Raw genomic sequence first — 22,188 nt, 5'->3', positions numbered from 1 at the left:
CTAGACCTGTACGAGTTTGACAGCATCGCATTGGGGGGACTTGGTATGTTGAGTAGTTCGACTTAACTATTGGCGGATGGCCAAACTAAAAGATTCTCCATGCCATACAATAATTTATTCTCTAAAATCAATACTACCAGAGGTAGAGGATAACACTGCCTCAATGTGGTCTATAACACTTATGCCCTTGACCAGTACAAGTTTGTCAGTATAGGTTTAGGGTACCTTGTATTTCACATATTCCGACTTTGCCATTGCAGGATGGCCAAACTAAAAGATTATCAATGTTGGCTATGAAACAAAAGGTAGAGGAAGACATAGGCCTATAAAATAGCACTTATCATTTATGCCCTTGACCCAAACGAGCTTGTCAGCATTGGGTAAACAGGGGGCGGATGGGTACCTAGTATGTCACAAAGCGTGAATAAACTATTGCCAAACTAAGAGATTCTCCACGTAAGTCATGGTATAAGAGTTCAAGGTAGATATTGCCTCTAAAATGGCTTATATTACTCATGCCCTAGACCCGTACGAGTTTGTCAGAATCAGGTAAAGGGGGGTGGGGGTGGGGGGAGGACTTGGTATGTCACATAGTTCGACTTAACTATTGCCGAATTGCCAAATTAAAAAATTCTCCACGCTGGCCATGATATTATACAATACTTTATCCTCTTTAATTCAATACTACCAGAGGAAGAGGGAGACATTGCCTGTAAGATGGTCTATCGTACTTATGCCATATACCCGTATGAGTTTGTCAGCATAGGGTTTGGGATCCTGGAATGTCACTTAATCCGACATAACTATTGCTGGCTGGCCATACTAAGAGATTATCCACGTTGGCCAGGATACAAGAGGTAGAAGAAGATATTGCCTCTAAAATGGGCCTTAGTACTTACGCCCTTGACCCATACGAGCTTGTCACTATTGGGTGAAGGGTAGGGGTACCTGGTTTGCCATATAGTCTGACTTAACTATTGCCGCCTGGTGATACTAAGAGATTCTCCACATTGACCATGGTACCAGAGGTAGAGATAGAGATTGCCTCTAAAATGACTCATAGCACTTATGCCCTAGACCCATACGATTTTTCAGCATACGGCGAGGGAGTATACTGTGAAAAAAGTGTGTGAGTGTGTTTTTTTTTGGGGGGGGGGGGGGGTACCTGTTTGTTTTATATCACATAGTCCAATTTAACAATTACCGGCTGACCAAAAAGATTATTTACGTTAACCATGATACCAGGGGTAGAAGTATGCATTGCCTCTAAAATGGCTCACATCACTGATGCTCTAGACCCATACGAGTTTTAAGCATAGGGTTGGGGGTACCTGGTATTTCATATAGTCCGACTATTGCCGGCTGGCCAAACTACGAGATTCCCCACGTTGGCTTTGGTTTCAGAGGTAGAGGTAGATATTGCCTCTGAAATGCATCATTTCACTTATGCCCTAGACTCGTACGAGTTAGTCAGCATTGGATAAAAAGGGGGCATGTGGTATGTCTCATAGCCCGATTTAACTTTAACTGGTTGGCCAAACTAAACGATTTTCACGTTGACAATGATACGAGAGGTAGAGGTATGCATTGCCTCTAAAATGGCCTACAACACTTTAGACCTAGACCCGTACGAGTTTTCACCATAGGGTTAGGGGGACCTAGTATGTCTCATTGTCGAACTTAACTATTGCCGGCTGATCAAACTAAGAGATTCACCACGTTGGCCATGATACCAGCGGTAGAACACATTGCCTCTCAAATGGTCCATAGCATTTATATCTAGACCAGTACGATATTTCCAGTTTATTGGGGGTCCTGCTATCCTAGTATGTCACATAGTCCGACTTAACTATTGCCGGATGGCCAAACCAAGAGAGTCATCATATTGGCCATGATACAAGAGGTAGAAGAAGACATTGCTTCTAAAATATGTACCCATAACATTTTTGACTAGACTCGTAAGAATTTGTCAGAAGGAGGAGGGGGAAGAGTTCCTGATATTCTGATGTCACATTGTCCAATGTAACTTTTGCCGGCTGGTCAAATCTACAGATTATTCACTTTGGCCATGGTACCAGATGTTACCACTAAAGTGGCTCATAGTACCTATGCCCTAAACCCGTACGACTTTGTCAGCATAGGGTGGGGATACCTGGTTTTATCTTTAGTCTAAACTGTTACATATGGTCGAAAACGATTGAATATAATATGAGTACTGTATAATTCTGAAAGTGATTTAAAACCAGTAAAAAATGTCACGTCGGCATGTAAGAGAATTTAATAAGAACCATTTTGTAATTTTATATGGAATGTGTCTTTATTAAGAAACATCTGTAGATTGTATATTTGGTTCAGTTTAATTCTTAAATATAAAAGGCTATTGATTGATGTTTCAATTGGCATTTTTTTTATAATTTACCGAAAAATATTTGTAATTATTGGTTTACATAAGCGTTCCCTTCTTATAATTGAATAAGTAAATGCAGACATCCAAGAAGACACCCGTTGAGTTCAGAATTTATTTTTATTTATAGCAATACCAAATATAATCAGCAAACATCCTTTTATCCTTATAATCGATATTTTCTTACAACACTTCATCGAGCCCAGGTTATCTCATGAATATTATCGCAGGCTCATGAATATTATTGCAGGTTGGCCTCATGAATAGTAAGCGGCCGACTGTTATCGCCGGTAAGCTTCACAATAGTCATTCATGTTTATCGGTTTCTATGCAAGCTCATTTTTGGGGGCCGGCAAAGCCGTGCGAAAATTTACCTTCGATTTCGTACACAATAGTTCTTTATTTTGGGTAGATTATTCATTTCATCCTGTTTTCGACAAGATGGGTTATGTTCAGTTCTCACTTCGTCTAGGCAAGCTTATTTATTCCATTACTTATTATAAGTTCTAACTAGCTAAAATTTCCCAACCGAATTCAAAATTAATAGAAGTCCCTTCCTTTTTTCTGATAATATTTGTCAGTGTGATAGCAATGAAAGCATAATGGGATATATTTATGTGATCTTTTTTTTTAATTTCTCCATTATAAATTTTTATTTCTCTGTGAAGACTAGATTTTTGTTAACTTTTGTCTCAATATAAAAATGTTTTTTATCTCTTAAATGATTAATTTTTTTTTCATTACAATGAATGACAATGGAGAATCCTGAACTTAAAAATGAGTTATTCAAAGTTCATAAATATTCATAATGAATACCATGAAATGAGCATAAAATGAAACTGAAAATAGCTTGATTACATATTATTTCTGCAACTGTTTGTTACATGATCCTTGATAGTCAAAAAATAAATGCTTGACACGTTATGATACAAGTATTTGTTGTTTTACGCATCAAAGAAGATTTAATATTTAAATTTTTCTAAAGTAGTAAGTTTTAAAAGGAGGTAAATAATACTTTTTAAAGATTTTCTAACAAAAATTTTATTCCACATTTTCAACCTTTTTAGGATAAATTGTTAAAGAAAAATGTTGTGTTTTAAAAAAGAAATTCCTTATTTCTCCACTCTTTCGGTGTTCTATTTTTTTTTATCTATTTCTCACCCTTTCAACGTGCAGCACGGTGTGCTAATAAAATATACAAATGTCGTTCAATTCTTGATAAAGAAATGAAAATGTAAAAGTCAGTGGCGGATTCAGATTAGGCGTGGTGGGTGTACGCCACCCTCCCCTTTCAACGGAAAAATATCAAATGAACTTATCGATGTGAAATGGCAGACGGTATAAACGGTAGAACACCCTGTATGAACTGGGACAGTGGGTATCTCCCAGGGACCTGGAAATCATTCAAACGCATTGCGAATTTATGTTCCAAGGGTCGTTAAAAAAGAAGCAGGGAGATGACAAATGTGCATATCTAATTATATGGGTAGGCGAGAAGGGCAGAAATGTTTACAGTACATGGGATGTGACCGCTGATGACCAGAAAAAACTTGAAAAAATACTAGGAAAACTTTGAGACCTATGTAAAACCCAAATCAAACCAAGTTTTCTCAAGCTATAAATTCAATGTAGACTTCAAAAAACAACTGAAACTTGTGACGAATTTGTAACAGATCTAAAGGTTTTGGTCAAAGATTGCCAGTACGAAAACCCTGATAGAATGGTCAGAAACAGGATAGTTTTGGGAACAAAATAATCAACATTTAAAGACAAATTAATAAATGAAGGGTCTGAACTTACATTAGAAAAGCCTTTGATATAGCAAGAATTTATGAGTTGTCTCAAAGACAAATACAAACAATGAATATTAGGGAAGACCCAAATGTCAACAGTATAAACAGAAAGAAAATATACTCAAAACAAACATCAAAAAACAGTTATCCACACAAATACTTAGTATGAACAAGGTGCTAGATCTAAATATAAACAGAACAAAGCAAAGAGTACATGAATGTCAGAGGTGTGGTTATGATTATAACGCAGGAAGTTATTGCACAGCCAAAGATAAACAATGTAAAAAGTGCGAAAAAAAGATCTTTTTGCTAAAATGTGCAAAACCAGAAAAGAAAAAAGTACATGAGATAGACAGAGAAGAATGTTTTAACTACTATGACACAAGTGACTCAGACACTTTATATGTTGGTGCACTCTACAATGAAAAAAATAAAAGTGACACATGAAAATATCAGCATTGACTTTCAACTTGACACTGGTGAAAGGTGTAATGTTCTAAACCGTTCAGATTTTAGACGTTTGTAGACAAATAGTTTATTAAGCAAACCAGATAAAAGACTGAAATCATTTTCTGGGCACAATATAGAATGTGATGGCAGAATAACTTTACTAATTGCACTGAAAAATCAGAAACATGATGTAGAGTTTTATGTTGCTAATACAAAATCGCAAACAGTATTAAGAGCTGCGACATGCTTAGAAGTAGGCTTAATCAAAAGAGTGTATACACTAGAAGCAAAATATTCAGATTTATTTACTGGACTTGGATGTTTACCCGGTATACATAAAATACATGTAGACGATAGTAGTACCCCTGTGGTACATCCACCAAGGAAGGTTCCAGTTTCACTAAAAGGTAGAATCAAAACTGAACTAGACCAAATGTTGAAACTAGGAGTAATTGTAATTGCATGGGTCAATAGTATGGTAATTGTAGTTAAGTCAAATAGAGATTTAAGAATACGCATTGACCTGAAGGACTTAAATAAAGCGATTAGTAGGAAACACTACCCTATGAAGACGGTAGAAGAAGCAGTAGCAAATATCCCGAATGCTAAAGTATTAAGTAAAATTGATGCAACGTCAGGATTTTGGCATCTCAAATTAGATGAAGACAGCAGCAAACTGACATGTTTTAATAAACCGTTTGTAAGGTATCGCTTCCTGAGAGCTCCGTTTGGAATAAAGTTAATTCTGGAAATATTTCAAAAAGTGATGACTGAAATCATGGAAAATATTGAAGGAGCAGGAGTAATCGTAGATGATATACTCATTTGGGGATCTACAATCCACGAACATGGTGAGAGACTGATACAAGTTTTATATCGAGCAAGACAATGCAATTTAAAACTTAGTAAATTGAAATGTCGATTCAGAAAAAATGAAGTTGAATATGTTGGACACATTATCAGTAAAGATGGGTTGAAACCGGACCACGAAAAGGTACGTACAGTCCAGAAGATGAAAAAAACAGAAAACAAGAAAGAATTACAAACATTTCTGGGTTTTATAACTTATCTTAGTAAATTTCTTTCTAATATGTCAAATGTCGGTGCTCCATTGAGAGTACTTTTAGAAGAAAAGAATATCATGAATATGTGATGTTGGGAAAAGAACAAGACACTAGTTAGGATAAACTCAAAGACATGGCCACAAATGTGCCTATTCTATCCTACTATGATCCAAAACAGCCACTAACACTGAATGGCGATGCAAGATCAAAAGGCTTAGGTTCCGTGTTACTCCAAAATGACAAGCCTATTGCCTATGCATCAAGAGCACTAACTCCAACTCAGCAAAGATATGCTCAAATTGAGAAAGAGACTTATTGTTTTTGGATGCCAAAAGTTCCATCATTATGTATACGGTAGACATGTGGAGGTAAAAAGTGATCATAAGCCACTAGAAAATATATTCAGTAAACCACTGAATAAGGCACCGCCAAGAATACAAAGATGTGTATTACAACTTCAGAAATATGACATTATTGTTAGATATAAGCCAGGAAAATATATGTATGTATCAGATGCATTGTCAAGAATGTACTTACAAGAAACAGTAGAAAAATTGGTTCCAGATATAGAAATTAATGGGATTCAGTTAAACTCTCATCTTCCTATATCACCTGAGAAATGTGAACAGTTAAAAAAACAATGCATTGATAATCTTATATACAAAGGACTAAAGCTTATAATTCCAGAAAACTAAATCAGAGCCACAGAGTTCATGTATTGGCCTGGAATGATGTCCATTATACAAAACATTGTAGACAAATGTGAAACCTGCGCTGTGAACAACAAGAAAACTAACAACAAGGAACCTATGATAACTTCAAAGCTTCCAGATAGACCTTCATCTAAACTAGAACTGACTTGTTTCAATTCAAAGAAGAACATTATTTGCTAACAGTTGATTATTATTCAAAATGGCCAGAAATCAATAAATCGGATGAATTAAGTTCATCAAATACATTTGCTACTTAAAAAAGGCAAACATCTAGATTTGGATACATTGATCAGTTGATCACAGACAATGGCCCGCAATTCGCTAGCAAAGAATTTGCACAGTTTGCAAAATAATATGGATTTGTCCATACGACAACTAGTCCACATTATCCACAAGCAAATGGACAAGCAGAAAAATTTGTACAAACAGTGAAAAATCTCATCAAGAAGAGCAAAGATCCATACAAAGCCATGTTGAATTACAGGAGCACACCGTTAGAAGAAATCGAACTATCACCAGCACAATTGCACATTGGACGACGTTTAAAATCGAGTCTTCCAACATCTGCGCCACTGTTGAAACCAACTTTTGTAAATGAACAAAAAGTTAAAAAACTATATAACAAAAAACAACAAACTCAGGAATATTATGTCAACAAACACAGTGGAAAACCGTTTCGATAACTTAAACACAACGAAACAGTTATGATTCAACACAACAACCAGTTAACACCAGGAAAGGTTATCCGAAAACATGAAACACCTAGATCCTATATAGTTGAAACTCTTGGAGGAAACCGCCTAAGAAGAAACCGTAAACATCTTAAAACAACAAAAGCAACTTTTCAACCAGAAAGTCAAATTGAACAGACTTTTTGGGATGTTAATACACCTCAACAAGAAATCCGAAATGATCCTATCACTGAAAATTTCAAACAACCAACAGAAGTAAACAAACCCGTTCAAAATCGGGAATCTCAAATAGAAGGGAAATCCGTTGAACCAACTTGCAGCACAAGATCAGGAAAATCCGTTAAAGTGCCGATCAAATTTAATGATTATGTATGCAATTCAATCAGTGTAAATTCAGGAGGAAAGGAAATTTATGTATAGAAAATAGCTAAAATAATAGCATTCTTTTATGGAAAATATACAAAACCAAAATAGCAAAAATATGTGCATCTAAAATATAATCAAATTTATAGAAAGAGAAATATCAATAATGTTGTGAAGAAAGTGAGAATCTAAGATATCAAGTGAAAAAATCTAAGATATCAAGTGAAAAAATAAGATTTCAAGTGAAAATCTAAGATATAAAAATGTCAAATAAGTGAAAGTTCTGAAATTTTTTTTTTGTCATATTATTTAGTAATTCTAGTCAGTAGATTTAGTAATTTATTTTATTCAATACTCAGTAGAATAGTTATGTTTTATCTTGAAAAATAGACATGTTTAAAAAAACAATAACAAAAATATTTATTCTAATAATTGATGATCAGTATTATTTATTTTAACATTGTTTTAAAGGAAACAATTTACGCAACAAAAACATAAAGATTTAAGAAGTGACAATTTATACCATAAGTGAAATCCTTTAGAACTTTATTAACAATGATTAAGATGTGACAATTCAAACTTTAATAGTGAAATCCAGTAGAACTTTATCTATATTGCATACATTGAAACAGACTTTATTCTTAAAAGAATGAAATGTAATTTAATTTAATTTAATTTGAGTTGAATAGCAAACTTACATAGAACACTTTTCAAAAAAGGGTGGATGTCATGTATTGGTCTTATATTGTATTGGGTTATTAGCTGTATCTGTATGTTGTACTTTTTTATGTGAAGTCATTAAACATATCTACCATGTTACACTGAGTATATGATAGTCCTTTACTATAGCTGACCAAATTACGGATTAAAGTACACGTGTAGAGGTACGCAGACAATCTTTTCGTAAATTTTGTTTACCTTTTCTTGTCGACGTACGAATATGGGACAGTTATTTAATGGCACATTTGTATCGTTTTTTTTATAGAAGCATGGATTACATTTGTTATCACTGAATTTATACTTTATCGTGTTTATTTTGCATATACGGTTGGATTTTTATAGATGTGCAAAACGTAAAAAATTGCACTTACTATTGTCAATCAATTGATATAAACATTTTTGCTCACCAACATTTGCTTGGAAAAGTCGTTGTACTTTCCATCAAAAGAAAATGAGGAAGATTTATTTTATAGAATACCAGATGTATACTTAGTTCATGTTTATTCTCTCGAGTGTATATGCAATTTCTGTAAATATAGTGTCGACAAAGAAAAATGTGGGTTTTTTTTCCCGGAATTATAATAATACACAAGGAAGATGGATATATTCATGAGGTATGCACACCGGTACCGTAGGTAAATTATGTTATATAAAGTAAAATCACAATGTACGCTGCATGTATTTCATTGATTTTTTTTTATTTCATAATAGAAAAACTAGGGATGTGGAGTATCCGTCCTTGACACAAAATCAGTTCATGCACAGCAAAAAAAAAAAAAAAAAAAAAAAAAAAAAACACACAAAAAGCAAAGGAACAGAGCTTTTATTGCTGTTCTTCATTTCAAAGCCACAGTGAGGCCTTAAACACGGAGCAGAAAAACTCTCACCTCACTGCAAGTTTGAGACGGCCCCTAGCACCGGCTTGAGCGGAATTCTTTGCAAAATAATTTGGATAGACTTTGTAAGATGTAACACCACCTAATCGGGCCCGGTCAAAAAAGAACATACTGGAAAGTAGTACATATTTAAAACAAAATAGCTCCTACACATAAGGGTAAATCTTAAACTATGTAGCATATATATTTTAGTAATTAAGGTATCAGATGAAAGGTGAAGGACTGGTGATCCTTGTAGAACACACAATTTACTGATGATTTTGATTAATAGAAAAATGTATTCATATGTTCTCAGATATAAAGTGCCTGGTTTGGTGTATCCAAAATTCCGATAACCAGTGCAGTACGGTCTGATGTATAAATACAGGTATATTGATCCCGCTTGCATAAAATGGTGACATTATTCAAAATCTAGTATCGGATATAGTTCTATGTTAATTTAGAATTCATATAATGTACAGTACGACCCGTGACATTCTCTTATGAACATGATGAATGTCGGCCAAAAAATTTATGGTGACCATGATGGCCCTACATGTTGAACATATGTTCACCTTCTGTTTGAATAATAAACGAGATAATTATTGGATTACATGTCCCCAGTCAAGGGTACAGGAACGTGCCAATTGTACCAGGTGATTAATTTAATACACAAAGTAATAACAGGTGAGGCGTAACAGGTGAGGCATCTCAGGTAAATCTTAAATACATTATGTTCAAGGTGTCACAGTTGATGTATTTTGACAGAATTCTGCATAAGCTGTTATAATAATTATAAATTTCTAAATCAGGATATCGATTTAAAATTATATCTTCTTTTTTATTTTTCAGGTCTGTCTGGCAAATACGTATGTGCTTACGTATTAGTCAAAATTTTGTTTTCTCGAAAGACATAATCTATATGAAAATTAATTTAGAAAAAAATAATTGCTATTATATAAAAAAAATATTATCTTTAAAAATTGAGTTGTGAGATAAAGACAGAAAACTTCGTATATACATGCGATAAATATAGACTTTAAGGCAAAGCAAAAAGAAATATTCAGAGTATATGGGTATACTTGTATATATTAGACACGAATGAAAAAAATCGTGGAAAAAATCATTATATTTGTTAATGAATACTTTTATTTGTTAAAGACTTTTTATCATTTAATATCCTCCTACATCAAAATATCATATTAGCTGCCTTTACTGCATAATTTAAATCGTAACAAAGCAATTTGCCTACGATCAAGCATTTACCATTTACGTACGACTACAGAACAATTAGTCATTCAACTCATTTTTCGAAAATAAGCTGCTAAATCTATAACACTTTTTGAATATTCAATATCAATTCATAACAAGTCATTCGCATTAGATATAGACAAGTAGATTAGCGGTGCAAACCAGTGGTCGCCCCCTGACATGGTAGTCGTGATATACAGGGTATGAAATTATGTTAAAGATCTAATAAGTTTGTCGTGTACGTAGCTTGTTAAACAGTGGCGTCAGCGCAAAGTACATCGTTTGTACTGAATGGACAAACAAGCATGTACAATTCATACTGGAATCCTTGTAAATTAATTTAGAAGTATAAGATCCCGTTTTCTAAAATATCAAGTTAATAGTTTTTTTTATTTATTATATATTTATTTATTTATTATCTTTATACAATTTGGATTTGTTTTGGGGGGTATATCATGAAACAGTTTTTGCATTTCGGGAATTAGACAGAGACATGTTTTCTGCTTGACTGATCATCAGTCAGAGCACATGTGAATGCCTGGGTCCAGGGTGCAATTAACCTACTTTATCATGGTTAGTATCTTCCGTGGGATAGTGCGTTTACACGATTCCCACGGGACCACTGGCTGGGGCAACTGATCAAACTTAAGTCTTATTCACATTTAAGAAATAAATTAGTTAAATCTGATAATAACAAAAAATAAACACAAATAAGCGACACAATAAATAATCATAAAAACTCACAACCAATGCAAAAAAAAAACCAAAACAAACATTATGTAGTTTTTTCTTCAGTAAAATTAGGAACATATAGGGCGCAATTTCCAACAGGAAAGCCGTCCTTTAAAAAAAACCTACAGACCATAAATGGTCATAATTTGGAGTTTAAATATTATTTATTAATTTCACTACTATCTATCAAGTGTTAGCCAATTTATAAATCCACAAACTTCAAATGAACATTATTTCGGTCATTTGTAGATAAAACTACAGTACAACCTGTGACATTCTCTTAATTATGTCCACCCTCTTGTATGGTCAACATCAAGATTCTTTGAAAATAGTTAATAGACTTTGAAAAAAGAATACACGAAACTAAATATACAATATATAACAAATTATAAACATGAAAAAATAGCATTCAGCATGCTTTACTACATGTGTATTACCTAACCTTGCTAACAAAATGAGTTCAGACACCAGTTTATTGGTATAAAATTCTATTTTCTACTTTTGCGGGGAACCGGTTTTACTCCCTCCAAGATAATATTGTTTTTTTCTTGAACTTATATTTGCTGTAACAGGTGGCGGTGTACGTGAGGAGATTATAGCAATTATGGATGCATTTATTTCTTCTTGATAGTCAAGTATTCTTGATCCATTTCCGTAGTCTCGGTCGTCATCGTACCCATCGTGTGTATATCCGTCTTTGTCCGTAAATCTATAAACCAATGTGTTGTATGTGCATGCTGATACTGGGCCCTGCATTATTTGTCGGGCAGCTTCACAAACTTCTGCATATGTTGTGGTGACACAATAAGTGCGACAATTGTCGTTAACTTCATTGGTACTAGTTTGTTCAAATAGACCAAACTTAGACAGGTTAGCATCAAAAATTTCAATTGCTTTTGGTGTTGACACTTTTCTCACATATATAGTTCCACTTTTACTGAAAAATAGAATGTTTCCTTTTTTTTAGTGTCTACGTCTATATCCTTATACTCCTTTTGTTTTTGTATCAGCCTTTTTCTGTTTTAACGCATATCGTCTGGAAATTGTGGAGTAATACATATGCCTTTAAGTGTGTCCTTATTTCTTTTGCTTATTGTTCGTGCAGTGTTTATGACATGCTCCCGGTTTCGCAAGATGTCGCTTATATATTTTGCATATAATATCGAACAGTTATTGCGCTTTTAAAATTGACCCTGTTTAGTCGCAGACTTTTTATTTTTAGCTTTATTTCCCAAAACACTGTTTTCTTGTTCGTGTATCTCCTCCGTAACCAAAAAAGATAACAACATTTTTTTTTCACTATTTGTTCGTTACATTCTCAGGAATTTTTGGCTGATTTTGATCGAAGCGATTGAGTGACATCTTCTAGGAGTTATCTACTTTTACCAATTAGATTTGTCGTTATGTTTTTGTAATTCATAAACCGTAGGCGGTATAAACCTAGAGTCTTTTTATTTGAGGTCTTTTGCTCCTCACATAGAAAATGAGGACAAGGTCAAAGGTCAAAGGTCAAGGTCATGTTCTAAATTTTGACATTCACTTCATATCACTTTTACTTAGCTATAGATATCGACAAAAAATGTAACCAAAATGTTAGTCGCAACTTATAACTGGAAAATTTTTGTCGAAATGTAACGCGTCATTTTCTTGGGGGTTCAATGGCACTGAAATGGTAAAATGAAAAAAAATTATTTAATTATAGCTTCAAACTTTGCAGCTATCATGATGTATACATGCATGTTATCCTAATTAATCAACCAAGGTCCATCACTGATCCCCCCCTTTTCCCCTTTCTATGAATGAAAATCGCCTTCAGTCCCGTACATTTTACTGTAAAAATGTACTAATTTCTGAAATAGAAATCCATCCTTGCAAAAATTTGCTCCAATTCATGAATTTTCTGAAATTTATCGATTAACGTTTTGTTTAAGTACTATAACAACAGCATAATTTTTTGTGTGTGCATGCAATGAATGAAAACTCGTGATCAGCGATTAGACAATAGTTTACCTGTAAAATGAATGAAGACATTATATTCCTGTTAGCACTATAAATACATGTGCGGTCCACTTGACGACCTGACATAGATTGAAAAATTAAAATCAATGACAAAGAAATCGCTCCCAAGTTCGTAAATATTTGTGAAAACCTACAATCAAATTTCTAAACATGCATCAAAATACAAATCTGTACTCACGTATAATGTGTACAAAAACGCATGCTTGATCAGACATCAATTACCTGTAAAAAATAAAATCAATACTAGTTATCGTGTTACTTTTATCAATACCCATGTGGTTTGTTCAGCGGTCTCCCCTTAACTCCAGACATATATATTCGAGCATCACGTGACTAAAATTTAGAATAAAACATTCTTCATCCAAATATAGAACGTGAAACTTCCTAGACAAAATGTTACACAGTTTTCCTACAAATTCAAACAAAATGCACACACAACAAACAAATAAAACATGAAGTCCGTAGACGCGTAGAAAATAGAGAAAATTAATAAAAGGAAGATGCTAGGATACCTTTTTAATTGGACAGCCAAGGCGTCTATTTGGCTGTGCGGGATAGATAACTACGCAGCCACATTCGGTCAGAATATGGACGTTAAGTCCGATGCCTCGCACAGAGAGAATGTCATACAAACTTTTGCTCAATCAATCAATCAACCAACTAACCAATCAATCAATCAATCAATCAATCAATCAATCAATCAATCAATCATGCAGTTGTCGGTTCCATGTGTTTAATAGGGGATGAGGGATCTCCCTATGTCAGTATGTGTTTCGCTTGTTCCTAGAGGCCCGGTCCAATGTGTTTAATCAGTCAACTAACCAACCAACAAATCAATCAATCTATCATAATAATATACAATTATTTAAAGATTATGTGCGTTTATTCATTTATGTTCAATTTGTTAATCCACTGACCGAGACTGGAAGGGTTTAGATCTTAAAATAAAACTTAGTTATAACCCACAACATATTCATGAGCTTGTAATTCCGTCAGTGGTTGTCCAAATGTAATATTTTTATTTGGATAATTTGGTATTGATGGCAAATCTTTTGATGTTTGTTTGATTTATTTATAAATGTTAGAATTTGTATAGATATCTGTTAAAGATCATATGTTGACCTCTAGCTGTCTAATGTTTATTTGTTTCTTTCGATTGCTGTCTCATTGGCGTAATCCCATTTCAGTCACCTTTATAGTTACCAGACCTCGGGGTAATTAAAAATGTAATTGTAATTAGCTGATTACAAATTTGAAAGTAATTCAATGTAATGTGTAATTGAGCATAATTTCAATTACATGTAATTGAAAGTAATTAATTACATTGCCTTTTTGCCATGTAATTATGAATTACATTTCATTTACTTTCAATTACATTTAGATATTTGCTGGGACATTTTAAACATTTTTGTTTTTTCTGATGTTTTCACACATCATGCACCTGTTAATTGTAATTTTTTCCTGCATCTAGTATGCACTTGGTACTCTTTTTAAATACTTTATAAACATTTAATGTTTTGAAAAAAAATATATAACATCCATTCATACTTTTTCAATCATTATATTGTGTAATGTAATCTTTATTTGTTTTTAGTTCATTAAATTATTTTTTTACATGCATACTTAAAAAAATCTGAAAAATAAAGACATTAAAAATTTATTGACACGACTGACATATGATATGTTGTTCTAGCAATGAACATGATTAACAATAATCTTAGCCTCAGGATATTTCCTTTCACTTAACTAATTTTGAAGTACAAAAAATGTCCCTTGATTAAAATGCGAAAGGCAATTTATATTTTAAACCATCATACCAGCCTGGTAAACCATCTCATCTCAACCATATGGTTGACGAGAAAAAAGTTTTCTGGCACTTCCTGTTGAGCTTTACTTGTATAAAATATCTAAAATATAGATAGGGTAGGTCGACTTTTTGTCAATTTATTGTTAACCTGTGAATATTTTGTTAAATAGTAGAATGTCATGCAATAGATAACTAAATAAGAGCTTGTCTCGTTTATTACTCGGACCAATATAATTTAAAATGACATCGGAATCACTTTTTACCCGCAGGTTAGTGCAGCCAGCTCAGAGAGTTTTTGACAAAATGACAGTGAGTTCATCAATAAATCTAACGTATTTATCAGTATATTAGTGTTTTTTTTACTCATTATAAACGTATAATAACAGTTATTCCTATTTCTTTACAAATATGACTTTATTAAGCTTAATGTGTTATGAATTATGTAAGGTTGAGATCGTCTGGTATAGGTTGTCATATTCTGGAACAATGTTGAGAGCTTCTGTAGAATAAAACTTTCAACTAGCAAATTGTCAATCTGATACGACCGTCAAAATTCACGAACCTTCTGTATAGTTGTTGTCATTTTAACTTGTTTCTAGTTTTGTATGATCGAGCCCTGTTCATCTAATACAGATACCAAAGAGGAGTGATTTTTAAAGTCTAAAAAACGAGATGGAAAGTCTAGCGCTGAGTAAAGATTTAAAGTCTATACCTAAAGATATAATGTCCAGTGCTGGAGAAGTAAAGTCTAGTGCACAAGATGAAAAATATGGCGCTCAAGATGTGAATTAGAAAAACAAAGGATATGGGGTATCTATCCATGACACAAAATCCATACATGCACAGAAAAAACACAAAAAGCAAAGGAACATCACTTTTATTGCTGTTCTTCAGCTCAAAGTCACAGTAAGGTCTTCAACACGAGGCAAAACAACTCTCACCTCACAGCAAGATTGAGACGGCCTCTAGCACCGGCTTTAGCGGAATTCTTTGCAAAATTAATTCGGATAGACTTTGTAAGATGTTACACCACCTTATCCGGCCTGGTCAAAGAGAACATACTGGAAAGTAGTCCATATTTAAAACAAAGTAGTTCCTACGCATAGGTGTAAATATCAAACTATGTATTATATATCAAATGAAAGGTGAAGGACTTGTGATCCTTGTAGAACACATTTTGACTGATAATTTTGAATAATACAAAAATGTATGAAATGAATTCTTAAAATTGAGGGCATATATTACCTGTTTCTCAGATATGAAATATCTGGTTTGTTGTATCCAAAATTCCGATAACCAGTACGGTCTGATGTGTAAATAACGGTATATTGATCTCGCCTCCCCCATAGATGTTTGAAAGTGAAAACATTAACGTGAATATGATTTGGGACCAAGAATAGTGCATGGTGTGCGTCTTATTATTATTTTAGTACACAAACTGGGCAAAAATTGAGAGAATGATGTGGCATACATAAGAGAAGTTAAAAGTCTAGCACTATATATATCAAGTCGAGCGCTGTAGACATAAGGTGGCAGTACGCAGTTAGGACTTTGGTTAAGCATTTTGGCCCTTGTTAATTTTTCAACTTTGAAAGTTATTGCGCAATTCGATTGATTATTAGATAGCTGAAGAATGATAAAGCCTTCGGAGGGGGTTCATATGAACATCAAAATTGTTTTTTGCATGTTTTATTTGCCATTTTCTGTTTGACAGTCCGTTTTTCACATTAGTACCGGTTATATGTCCAGACATTATTAAAGTGTTTTATTGATAAACTTTTTGCGCTCGAAATTGTCAATTCAATTTTATCGAAAAATGAGGCAAAATGCATATGTTTTTTATTTGACATCTTGATACATAAATATCAATGGTTTCAGAAAAGGTATCACTCAAATGGATTGAAATTTTAATTTGGACCAAATTTTGGGGACATTTGTGACTGACATTTTCATCCCCTTTTTGCAATACTTTGTATCAAATAAATGCAGATTGTTGCAATGGTTACACTTAAAAGAGATTACATTTCACCATTTTAACCTATTGAAGATGCTGTTTTCATACATATGCATATACATGACATTAACAGTAAGCCTTATTAGTTACATGTAGAAAGAAAGGGAGTGGTTACAACTTATATGATTGTCAATTTTTTTCCCTAACTGTGTATTGTTACATAAAGTCAAGCGCTGGGTATGTAAAGTCCAGCGTCAAAGAAGTAAAGTTTAGTACTGGAGAAGCAACGTCAAGCGATGGAGATGTGCCTAGCTCTGTAGTTCTAAAGTCCAGTCATGGAGATGTAAAACCCAGCGATGTAGTCCAGCGGACAGTAATAGTGACCGACTTCTCCAGCGGACAGTAATAGTGGACGACTTCTCCAGCGGTAGAGCTTTGCTTCTACAGCTCTGAAAGTTTAGATCTACAGAGCTTGACTTTACATCACCTGCGCCGGACTCACTTTATACGTATGTAGCTTGACTTTATATCGACAGCGATAGGCTTTATATCTTCTGCATTAGATTTTGCATCTCCAGCGCTAGAGTTTAAATCTTCAGCGCTAGACTTTCCATTTGAAAACCACTATACGAAAATATTATAAATTTTGACGATTGTATCCGACACTTCGAAAGTTGACAGTTTTATTTGACAGACGATCTCAACTTTGGTTCATAATATCACAACCGATGCCAGACAATCTCAACCCGACATACTTTTTAACTTATTCAGCTTAATAATACTGATAAATACGTTAGCTTTATTGATAAACTCGCTGTCATTTTTGTCAAAAACTTTCTGAGCTGGCCGCAATAACCTGCGGGGAAAAGTGATTCCAGTTGAACGATTAACGATTAAATGGCGTCTAAGTTCAAGACATTGGTCACGTGATAAAAGGTCAGAGTTTACCGTTTTCTTGTGAACGTGTACACCTATTTGTTTTTTAACTCGTATCGTCTAATTGTAACTCGTACATAAATAAAACTTGTAGGGTCCAAATCTTGAGTGAATAAGCTTCATTATTATGTATACTTATTTATGAAAGGTGTTATAAAAGTATTCTAAAACAACGATGGAAGTTGAAATTTTTTTTGTAAAATTTGCGTAGGTCTACGGAAAATCCAAAATCATTTCTTAAATGGGTTTGGTAACGTATGGAGGGGTATAAAATATGAAGTAAAACCATTTTCTGGATCTTATATATTAATTATAGATCATAAATTCCCCGGATACGCAATTGTGTCAGCTTATTCGTGGCGAAGCGGAGATCAAAGGGAGATAACTAGGTCCACGCAACGAAGGAAGTGCAAGTTGTATTCAGCAAAACTGAACAGCAATCTGAGTAATGCATGATTACAGTTTAAAATATTTCGTTGTTTCCTTAAATCGTTAGTCAATAATTAATATCCATTTAAATTTTGATTACACAAAAATAGATTTGAAATGATTGAATATTGCATTTGTTCATGTACTTCCAGGGTTATAAAAACTTCCAAATTTATAAATCTTATAAGAGAGAAATTGCTTTGTGAGGAACTTCCCTAAACTCCAGACAATTAAATTTTCAAACATGCAAAGGCTAGCAAATAATGTATTCATTAAATTTAATTGTCAAATGGGGAGAATTAACAAATATGCTAGAGATTCTGTGGTTGAATGCTGCTCATAAAATTATTTCTAGACAGTATGTAAATAGCAAACTATCAGGTTTTTTTAAATGACCTGCGAAGAAAAGGTTACATTTTATGACATGATAGCCTTTTTTCTAAGGTAAAAATTTAAATAAAAAAATTCAGATGAAACTAGAACCTTAAAATTAATAATTGTTGAATTTTGGCCAACAATGAATAAATGATTTCAAACCAAAAAATTGATATACAAAAAACTAGTTAGGGTCAGAGTATGTATTTCACTTAAAATAAAATAAAAAAGATAGAAATAAACACGCCCACCGGTTTTATTGGTGGATACACTGCAGTACCCTTGCAGCGCCCTCTAGCGATCCAACAATAGAAAGGATTTATATCCAATTCGGTTGTTGATTCATCAGCAGAACTCGTGTTACATTTAGAAAAGAACTTTTTTTACAATTTTATCCAATCTATGTACAAATTGAAAATGTAGACAATATTTCCTTGACAATTGTGAATATTGATATCCAAGCAATAAAACATTATTTGATGTGAACAGAATATTAACATTTTAATTATATCATCTTTTTAGATTAGAAATTATATCAGATGTACAAGTTCTACTGCTGGCTTTAAATCAAGAGACATTCAAACATCCAAAAGCCAGAAATGGATTTAAAACATGAAGAACAAAGTAAAAATTAAAACTAAAGAAAAATCTGAAATGCAATATGGTATTATACAATTTACATGAATGCCAAAAGAAGTTTGTGATATTTTTTCTTAAATTAAAATTAAAAAGTTCTACAAAGTTTTAGCAAAAGCAGATTTCTTTTAATTTTTAATTGAATTATGAATATAAAAAAAGGGATCTGTTAAAAGTTTATACTATATGTTTATGCTTTTTGGGAAATATATATTAAATGTTTTTGCATTATAATTTAATAAAAGGTACACATATAAATGAACTGTACTGCAATTTTAAATTTAAACCAAATTATGTTGATATTCAATACTGTTCTTACAGGAAAATAAAAAAACAAAAACAAAGCAAAGCAATAAATCATGAAATAACTAAAAGTTAACCGAACTAAGAAATAAGTAAAAAAATAAACTCATAAATATCTGTTTTCCTTACACCTCTCCAGCATCCTCGCAGTATACATGAAATGAAATAGGTTTGAATAAATTAATAAGAAAAAAAGATAAAAAAATAAAAAGGGAGCAACTTGTACATGTACATGTATTTGATGTGCAACTAAATATACAGCCAGTCATTAACCAGAATAAATATATCCTGTCACAACAGGGGGTATTATGATAACTCATAGTCACTTACCAATGACTTCACTTAAATTATGTGATATTCATTTTCTAATACAATTACATGCAAAAGTAATTCTCTATGTTAATAGACAAGAACTCTGTTAAATAAACTGCTTCGCTGAGCGCAGCTGGATACGCCCGCAGAGGTCCAACCCTGAACAGTTGGGGCAAAAATGGACACAATATTCAAGCTTGATACAGGTCTGAATTTGGATTGTAATTAAATATTTGACATATTATAGGTTTCTGAATGAATGTAGTCAAAGAACTTGAAATTAGTTATATGAATTTAATTTATATTCAATTAAAGATTTCTTGCTGTTGTGCAATACACTGTGCTGTTGCGCAATACTTAGTAAATCTGTTGTCAGACTATAAACAAATAAAGTTCAATTAATTCTCAATGTCAAATTAGAAATTTATGAAAATCTAAAGGGAGCTTACATCAATAGATTTAAACAATTCACCAAAGTTTCATGAGAATTGCTGACAGCATTTTTGAGTTATTGTCCGAAAACTGGAAAATCCCACCTTTTTTCATGAATAAAACCCCATAATTTAGAAATGATAAATGAAAAATTTATAAAATTCTAAATGGAGCTTACATCAATAGATATAAAAAATTCACCAAAGTTTCATAAGAACTGCTGAAGTTATTGTCGGAAAACTGGAAAACCCCCCCTTTTTTAATGAATAAAACCCCATAACTCAGAAATGATAAATGAAAAATTAATAAAATTCTAAATGGAGCTTACATCAATAGATATAAACAATTCACAAAAGTTTCATAGAACTGTTGAAAGCAGTTTTGATTTTTTATCTGAAAACTGGAAAATCCCCCTTTTTTTATGATTAAAACCCTGTAACTCGAAAACGTAAAATCTAAAATATATAAAAATTGAAAGGGAGCTCATGTCAATATATATAAATAATTCACCACAATTTCTTGCAAGTTGGTGAAAGCATTCTTGAGTTATTGTCAGAAAACTGGAAAATCCCCCTTTTTTTAATGAATAAAACCCCATAACTCGGAAACGTAAAATCTTAAATTTATAAAAAACGAAAGGGAGCTCACGTCAATAGATATAAACAATTCACCAAAATTTTATGCAAATTGGTTAAAGCATTTTTGAGTTAATGTCTGACATGTTGACGACGGACGGACAGACGGACGGACAGACGGACAACGGTATACCATAATCCGTCCCGTAAACGGGCGTATAAAAATTAGTATGCAACAGGAATAAGCAAATACTTTGTTATAATTTACATGCAAATTGAATAAGCAACTATTCTGTTAAAAGAGTAATAGGAAAATAGCATAAGCAATACTATGTTGTGTGGTTTACTGGCAACAAAATAAACAAGTACTATAGTATTAAATCTACAAGTAAGAGGAATACACAAGAACTCTATGTTATATGGCTTCAGCAAAGGAAAAACTAAATGCTAATCTACACTATATTAGGAATACCCTGTATTCAGAAGGATAAAATTAGTAAGCACATTCACCTCAAAAGAAAACTTAAATGGACTTACAAAATATTATAACCTGAAAATGTGTCAATGTTCAAACTTTGGTTATTAAAATCAGTTAAGTCTTTGACATATAATGGTTTACTTTTACAAATTATGACTTGAATTGAGAGTTGTCTCATTGGCAATCATACCACCTCTTCTTATATCTATATTATGCGTAATGACTCGGGTTTTGTAACTTGTTTTTGTGCTTGGTACCAATCAGGCAATCTGTAAAGTTCAGCAAATCACGACTCTCCAGGTGTTGAGGATTTAAAACATTTAACTTGCCATACTTTTTATGTGTCTGTTCCAAGTAAGGACACAGATTGTTTGAATTGGTAAATAAATTGATGTTTTATTTTTTGTATGCCGAACTGTCAGTATGGGTTTCACTCATAATTGAAGGTGAACTATAGTTGCTTACATTGTACATCCACATCATTTAAACATTGGTCTAAAGTCATAATCACTATCATACCACTTGTCCTTATTTAAGTAAACTATTTCTCCATCTTTATTCATCCATTTTATCTAATTTAAAACCATGTACCTTGCATGTTGGATTTGACTGAAGTGACTTGTATAGACTACCAATTAACAGTACATAAGCTGTTGACGTATAGAGAAATGTCTCGCCTATTCTTTTTATAGTAACATACAAATATTGAAATTTAAACATACTATTCATCAAACTAATATTCAAAGATCCAAATATCATTTACCATTTTTATTTATAGTAAGTGGTTCCTTCTAAAACCAGACATTATCATGAACTTAAACACATAAATTCAGCAAATGTTGACAAGTAAACAGACCAGGAATGTGTGGACAAGG

The 22,188-nt window shown here is 32.9% G+C and overlaps 1 long non-coding RNA gene across 2 annotated transcripts in view; it reads left to right on the top strand.

The window, feature by feature from the left end:
* Positions 1–8,281: 8,281 nt before the first annotated feature.
* LOC127718156 (uncharacterized) overlaps positions 8,282–22,188 on the top strand; it is a 36,512-nt gene continuing 22,605 nt past the window's right edge. The window contains exon 1 of one of the 2 annotated variants that reach the window (XR_007989590.1): positions 8,282–8,363. This is a non-coding gene — a long non-coding RNA (uncharacterized LOC127718156). Of the gene's footprint in view, positions 8,364–9,724; positions 9,776–22,188 lie in introns of those variants that run through there. The other variant, XR_007989591.1, reaches the window with a different exon arrangement.

The sequence above is a fragment of the Mytilus californianus genome, unplaced genomic scaffold, assembly GCF_021869535.1.
Source record: "Mytilus californianus isolate M0D057914Y unplaced genomic scaffold, xbMytCali1.0.p SCAF_10, whole genome shotgun sequence".
NCBI classification, from domain to species: Eukaryota; Metazoa; Mollusca; class Bivalvia; order Mytilida; family Mytilidae; genus Mytilus; species Mytilus californianus.
This window is presented reverse-complemented; position numbering and strand designations above follow the sequence as displayed.